Raw genomic sequence first — 7130 nt, 5'->3', positions numbered from 1 at the left:
CCTCCCCCAAGTCCCTCCTCCCTACCTTTTATCTTAGCCTGCTTGGCACACCCTCCTCATTCCTGAAGAAGGGCTTATGACCGAAATGTCGATTCTCCTGTTCCTTTGATGCTGCCTGACCTGCTGTGCTTTTCCAGCAACACATTTTTAAGCTCTGATCTTCAGCACCTGCAGTCCTCACATTTTCCACATTGATTTAGATACCATCTATCAACCCCTCAGTAAACGAACAGGAAATGACATCACCACAAACCCCAGGAACCCCATCCAGGACAAACATATAAATAGAAAGCAGGAGACAATAGCTTCGCTTCACTTGGAGGTCGCCACTGATGATGTTACCTAGCCAGGTAATGAAACATCTGGATATCAAACCTACAGCTCAGCGAGCAAACCTACACCCTAAAATACAGTGTATTTAAACTTGCAAAGAAGAGCGAAACAAAAAATAAACATTATAAGTTAGTCAACAAGAAATCAAATAACCAATTCAAAAGAAACTTCTTCATGCAGAAATTGATGAAAATGTGGTGATTGTAATTAAGCAAATAATTGAAGTAAAAGTACACAAGCATTTTAGAGTAGGCTGTACAAACAAATGAAGTGGACAGGATGAAGGGTTATACTGACTGAGTTATTTAAGAAAGCACAAGAGGAGCCCAAACACACAGGTGACTTGGTTGGACAGAATTGTCTGTTACATTTGAGGGCCTCATATTGCGAGGGACGTTTAAGTTCCAACAAAAAAGACTATGAGCTGAATTTTACATTTTATTGGCTAAATACAAGTCATGTCAAGCTTTTTGAAGAGTTCCTTACCACACGGCCTCTCAAGGTTTCAGGCCATATCTTACCAACTCACCTTATTATTTACCATCCCACTTTTCTCTCTTATCCAAATCTAACTACATTTTACCACTTGCCATTCTGGGATCATCTCACAACTCAACAGATATCTGCCAAAAGATCAGCACTGGCATTTCAAAACTGTGGGACGAGTGTGATGGACACATACCACAAAAGAAGGGAGTATGACACTGCGAGTCTGCTACAGGACCTTGGAGGTCCCAGTAGGGGAACTAGTGTAGAGGAGGGGCATCCTCTACCCCGAGGACCATCAGTGTAGGCTGTGATACCAGACTCTGGCAGCTTGGTCTGAGCTCACCACCTGGCTCAATCCAGTTTCCATGTTCCAGAAGAACAGCCAACAGTGCCATAAAAAGGTCAATGACCTTCTCTGCTCTGCCAGGGTACGTGCCACAATCTTCTCTTTACAACCTCAAACTTACTTGACTATTACTGCACCCATCTTCCACCAAGGCTCACACTCTACCAAGCTCATTATTGCCTGAAACATCTTCCATCACTTGTTCTCAAACCCGAAAGTTCACCCACTACTAACCTGCACAGCCTCATGGGTGAGAAGTGTTGGCAATCAGAGACTTCATGCACATGCACACAGCTATGTGGATTACAATGGCATTCATTTCCTCGAGGTTGAAGCAATACAACTACCCACCATGTGTTCTAAGTGTCTATGGTTCCACACATTGTACATGCTGTGATGCCAAATCCCTCCCTCCAGGTTGTGGTTGGGGTCATTTGCTGGCACAGACCTTTTTCCTTGACTGGGTCTAAAGTCCAACTTAATCTTACTATTCTAGATGGAAGCCATTGGAGAGTCTTAATTAGGAATCATCAATCTGTATGGTTAGGTCCTCAAAAATTCAATCAAAATTGAGACACACGATTTCCGTAAGCACGAAGCCATGCTGACTATCCAAAATCGGTCCTTGCCTCTCTAAATGCATGCAAACCACCCTACGTGTAAAAGATTTCCCCTCCTGTCTTTTTGAAACCTCTCTTCTCTCATTGTAAAAATGTAGCCCCTAGTCTTGAAATCTCCCTTACTAGGGAAAAGACAACTATCATTACCTATACCTCTCATTGTTTTATAAACTTCTATTCAGGTCCCCTCTCTCGTCTTCCCACATATTTTTGCTGGTATTTATTATGTGGATTTATTTCAGTGATTGCTTTCCAGTCCTGACAATCCCATATAGTCACAGATTTCACAATGATATACAAGATCTCTGACCACCACACTGCTAATTGAGTCCTGAATATATACTTGGCAATCCCAAAGTGTCCCCAGTATATCTTTTGCAGGACAACTTCTCAGGGGGAGCCTGGAATAACTAGTCTTTTGTCATCTACTAGGAAGTTGTCTACAATGGTAAGTCATTCTGTCGGTGCTCAAAGTTTGTGATCTCACCAAATCACTGGACGTTTGATCCCAGCAGTCCTTCAACACACGGCGGCACGGTGGCACAATGGTTAGCACTGCAGCCTCACAGCGCCAGAGACCCGGGTTCAATTCCCGCCTCAGGCGACTGACTGTGTGGAGTTTGCACATTCTCCCCGTGACTGCGTGGGTTTCCTCCGGGTGCTCCGGTTTCCTCCCACAATCCAAAAATGTGCAGGTTAGGTGAATTGGCCACGCTAAATTGCCCGTAGTGTTAGGTAAGTGGTAAATGTAGGAGAATGGGTCTGGGTGGGTTACGCTTCAGCGGGTTGGTGTGGACTTGTTGGGCCGAAGGGCCTGTTTCCACACTGTAGGTAATCTTAAATAGCAATGCATTTTCATTACGTAAGATCATATATGTAAGAGAAGACGTTAGTCATCCATCCATCTCATCTGTTCAGCCATTCATTAAGATCATGGTTGATAATCCTCAACTCCACTTTCCTGCCTTTTCCCTCAACTCCCTTACTGACTAAAAATCTGTTTATCTCAGTTTTTGAATATGATTAATGATTTTGTTGAATCTTCTTGAGTCTATTTAAGCTTTCTGGTTATTAGTTCTTCTTGCCCATATAAAACACATTTCCTTAGCCATCAGTCAACTTCAATAGATTTTCCTTTTTTAGTTATGGCATCAATCTAGGAAGCCCAATATAATGTTCTGCTGCTTGCTGCTTGACCAGTTGTTCAACAACTGTTAGTTCCAGGACCAGTTGTTCTCTGACTGGATTGCCTTTGAACAAATCAACTTTGCATAAGTTTACCTCACTTGATCTGCTGACTGTTCATTGTAATTAGTCGTAAGTTAGTTGTAAATAGTCGAAAAATGTGACAGTGGAAAAACACAGCAGGTCAGGCAGCATCCAAGATGCAGGAGATTCGACTTTTTGGGCATAAGCCCTTCGTGAGGAATGTAGAGAGCGGGGAAGGGGGTTGAGAGATAAATAGGAGGGTGGATTGTGGCTACGGGGAAGATAGCTGGGAAGGCGATATGTAGATGCAGGTAGAGGGTGATGGTGAGAGGCCGGCGGTCTCAGCTCAACACTGGGGAGAAAGGACACCAACTCGTGAAACATTTCAGGGAACATCTTTGGGACACATGCATCAACAATCACACAGCCCTGTGGCCAACCACTTCAACTCCCCCTACCACTCCGCCAAGGACATGCAAGTCCTGGGCCTTTTTCACTGCCAAATCCTAGCCACCCAATGCCTTGGGACCTTCCAGTCTCACAACATCAATGTCGATTTCCCATCTTCTCTCCCCCCACCATTCCCAGATCCAATCATCCAACTCGGCACCACCCTCTTGAACTGTCCTACCTGTCCATCTTCCTTCCCAAGTATCCGCTCTACCCCTCAGCCCCTCCCCACCCTCCTATTTATTTCTCAACCCCCTCCAACCCCGCCCCCCCAGCACTTATATTCCTGATGAAGGGCTTATGCCCGAAACATCGATTCTCCTGTTCCTCAGCTGCTGTCTGACATGCTGTGCTTTTCCAGCACCACACTTTTTGACTCTGATCTCCAGCATCTGCAGTCCTCACTTTCTCCTGTTCATTGTAATTAGTTAAACGTTTCCTACTACTTCAAGAAAATTGAACTCTACACATGTCTACTTGAGTAAAATTTCTAGATAATGAATTATGTATGCATTCTCTACTATCCTACTACCCTAATGTTGCAATGTTTGTTTATACCATATCATTATTCTAGTTGACAATATGGATTGTGCGTTTCATCACTGTAAGCTACACCTTCTGTTATTCACCAATGCTAAATGAGCTGTAGTCAAGATGTGGGGCAGAAAATAACTCAGCAGATGTAAAAGGCACGAAATAAAGATACCTTTACAGTTATCATGGGGATCTTCAACATTAAGGTCAACTGTGAAAATCAGGTTGGGAGCAAATCCCAAAGAAAGGAGTTTGTGGAATGTCTAGGAAAGTTTGCTTTGGAGCAGTTTATGGTAGAGGCCAGTTGGGAACAGATAATTCTGGTTTTGGTGATGTGTAATGGGGCAGACTTGATTAAGGAGCTTAAAGTGAAGGAACCCCTAGTGGGTAGTGACCATAATATGATAGGATTCAGTCTGCAGTTTGAGAGAGAGAAGCTGGAATTAGATGTAATGGTATTATAATTGAGTAAAGATAACTACAAAGTAATGAGGGAGGAGCTGGCCAGATTAGATTAGATTAGATTCCCTACAGTGTAGAAATAGGCCCTTCGGCCCAACAAGTCCACACCAACCCTCTGAAGAGTAACCCACCCAGACTCATTTCCCTGTATTTACTCCTGATTAATGCACCTAACACTATGGGCAATTTAGCATGGCCAATTCACCTGATCTGCACATCTTTTGGAATGTGGGTAGAAACCAGAGCACCGGGAAGAAACCCACGCATACACGGGGAGAATGTGAAAATTCCACACACACAGACAGTCACCCGAAGCAGAAATCAAACCCAGGTCCCTGGCACTGTGAGGCAGCAGTGCTAACCACTGAGCCACCGTGCCACCCTAATTTGATTGGAAGGGAAACCTAGAAGGGAAGATGATGGAGCAGCAATGGCAGGGGTTTCTGGGGGTAATTCGGGAAGCACAGCAGAAATACATCCCAAGCAGGAAGCAACATACTAGGGGGAGGGCACAGCAACCAGGGCTGACAAGGGAAGTCAGGGACAGTATTAAAGCATACAATATGGGGAAGGTTAGTGGGAAATCAAAGGATTGGGAAGCCTTTAAAAAAAACCTGCAGAGAACAACTACAAAAAGCAATAAGGAAGGTGAAGATGAAATATGAGGGTAAACTAACTAGCAATATAAAAGAAGATTGCAAGAGACATTTTAGATATTTAAAGAGATACAAAAGAAGCAAGAGTGAAAATTAGGCTACTGGGAAATGAGGCCAAAGAAATAGTAATCAGAAAAAAAGAAATGGCGGAGGAACTGAAGAGGTACTTTGCATCAGTTTTCACAGTGGAAGACATCAGTAGCAAAACTTCAAGAGAGGTGAATGTAGCAGCCGTCACTAAGGAGAAGGTGCTGGGCAAGCTGAAAGGTCTGAAGATCGATAAATCACTGGATGGACTACGTTTCAGTGTTTTTAATGGAGACAGCTGAGGAGATTGTGGATGCATTGGTGGCAGTCTTTTGGGAATCACTAGAGTCAGGGATAGTCTGAAAGGACTGGTAAAAGACTGATGTAACACCTGTGTTTAGGAAGGAGGGAGGCAGAAGACAGGAAGCTATAGGCCGGTTAGCCTGACCTCGGTCTTTGGTAAGATTTGTAAAAGTCTTGTATTAAAGATGAGATTGTGGAGTAATTGGAAGTGCGTGGTAAAATAGGGTTGAGTCAGCATGGCTTCATCAAGTGCAAGTCATGCCTGACAAATCAGTTTGAGTTTTTTTGAGGAGATAAAAAAACAGTTGGACAAAGGAGAGGCTGTGCACTTGATCTATTTGGATTTGCAGAAAGCCTTTGGATAAGGTGTCACTTCGGCGGCTGAGAGATAAGATAAGAGCCCATAGTGTTAGGGTCAAGGTACTGGCATGGACAGAGGATTGGTTGACTGGCAGAAGGCAGAGAGTGGGGATCCTTTTCAGGATTGCAGCCAGTGACTAACAGTGTTCCACAGGGATCATTGTTGAGACCACAACTATTCTTGTTATACATTAGCGATTGGGACAAAGAAACTGAGGGCATTGTTGCTAAGTTTTCAGATAACACAAAAACGGGTAGAGGGACAAGTAATATTGAGGAAGCAGGGAGGCTGCAAAAGGACTTGGACAGGCTAGGAGAGTGGGCAAAGAAGTGGCAGATGGAATTAAATATGGGAAACTGTGAGGTTATGCCCTTTGGTTGGAAAATAAAAGCATTGACTACCTTTGTAAATGGAGAAATGCATTATAATTTTGAAGCACAAAAGGATTTACACAAATAGGTTCTTTCAAACTCAAGTTGGTTAGGTCATCAATTTCCGCTAAGAATAATTAGATTAGATTAGATTAATTACAGTGTGGAAACAGATCCTACGGCCCAACAAGTCCACAATGACCCTCTGAAGAGCAACCCACCCAGACCCATTCCCCTACATTTAACCCTTCACCTAACACTACAGGCAATTTAGCATGGCCAAGTCACCTAACCTGCACATTTTTGGACTTTGGGAGGAAACCGGAGCACCCAGAGGAAACCCACGCAGACACGGAGAGAATGTGCAAACTCCACACAAGCAGTTGCCTGAGGCAGGAATTGAACCTGGGTCTCTGGCGCTGAGAAGCAGCAGTGCTAACCACTGTGTCTCCATGCTGCCTACAATGTTTGGTATCTTTTCTAATGCTAGGAATTACCCACATTATTGTCTGTATGAATAGCCATTTGGCTTTTTTGCTGCTCTGTTACTCGTACCATACTTCTACACCTTTTCTGGAAGTGATCTGTAGTTTTACAGATATAGCATTTTTTTTAATAGCTGGGCACTGCTAACTGTGAAGCTCCCTTGTTCCACAGCACTGACACTGACTCTTAGTATATGCCAGCTGACTTACTCTCCATCATGGCTTGTCCTGTTTATCTTTATATTTTTATATCTTAAAAACAGAATGAAATCTGCTGCTTCCCAGTGATAAGTTGTCCTCTGGACCTCTCTATGTTGCTTCTTAATTTCTGATTCCAGCACAATCTGAATGGTTTTCTATTGAGTCAAATCTTCTTCAAATCAAATAATTTGACACATATCAATAATTCTGACAATGATTCTGTCTTTTATATATTCTGATAGTAAAGCCATATAATCATAATTTTCCTTTAATCTGTGGAGAT

This window comes from Chiloscyllium plagiosum, chromosome 10 (genome assembly GCF_004010195.1).
Source record: "Chiloscyllium plagiosum isolate BGI_BamShark_2017 chromosome 10, ASM401019v2, whole genome shotgun sequence".
Lineage (NCBI taxonomy): Eukaryota > Metazoa > Chordata > Chondrichthyes > Orectolobiformes > Hemiscylliidae > Chiloscyllium > Chiloscyllium plagiosum.
This window is presented reverse-complemented; position numbering follows the sequence as displayed.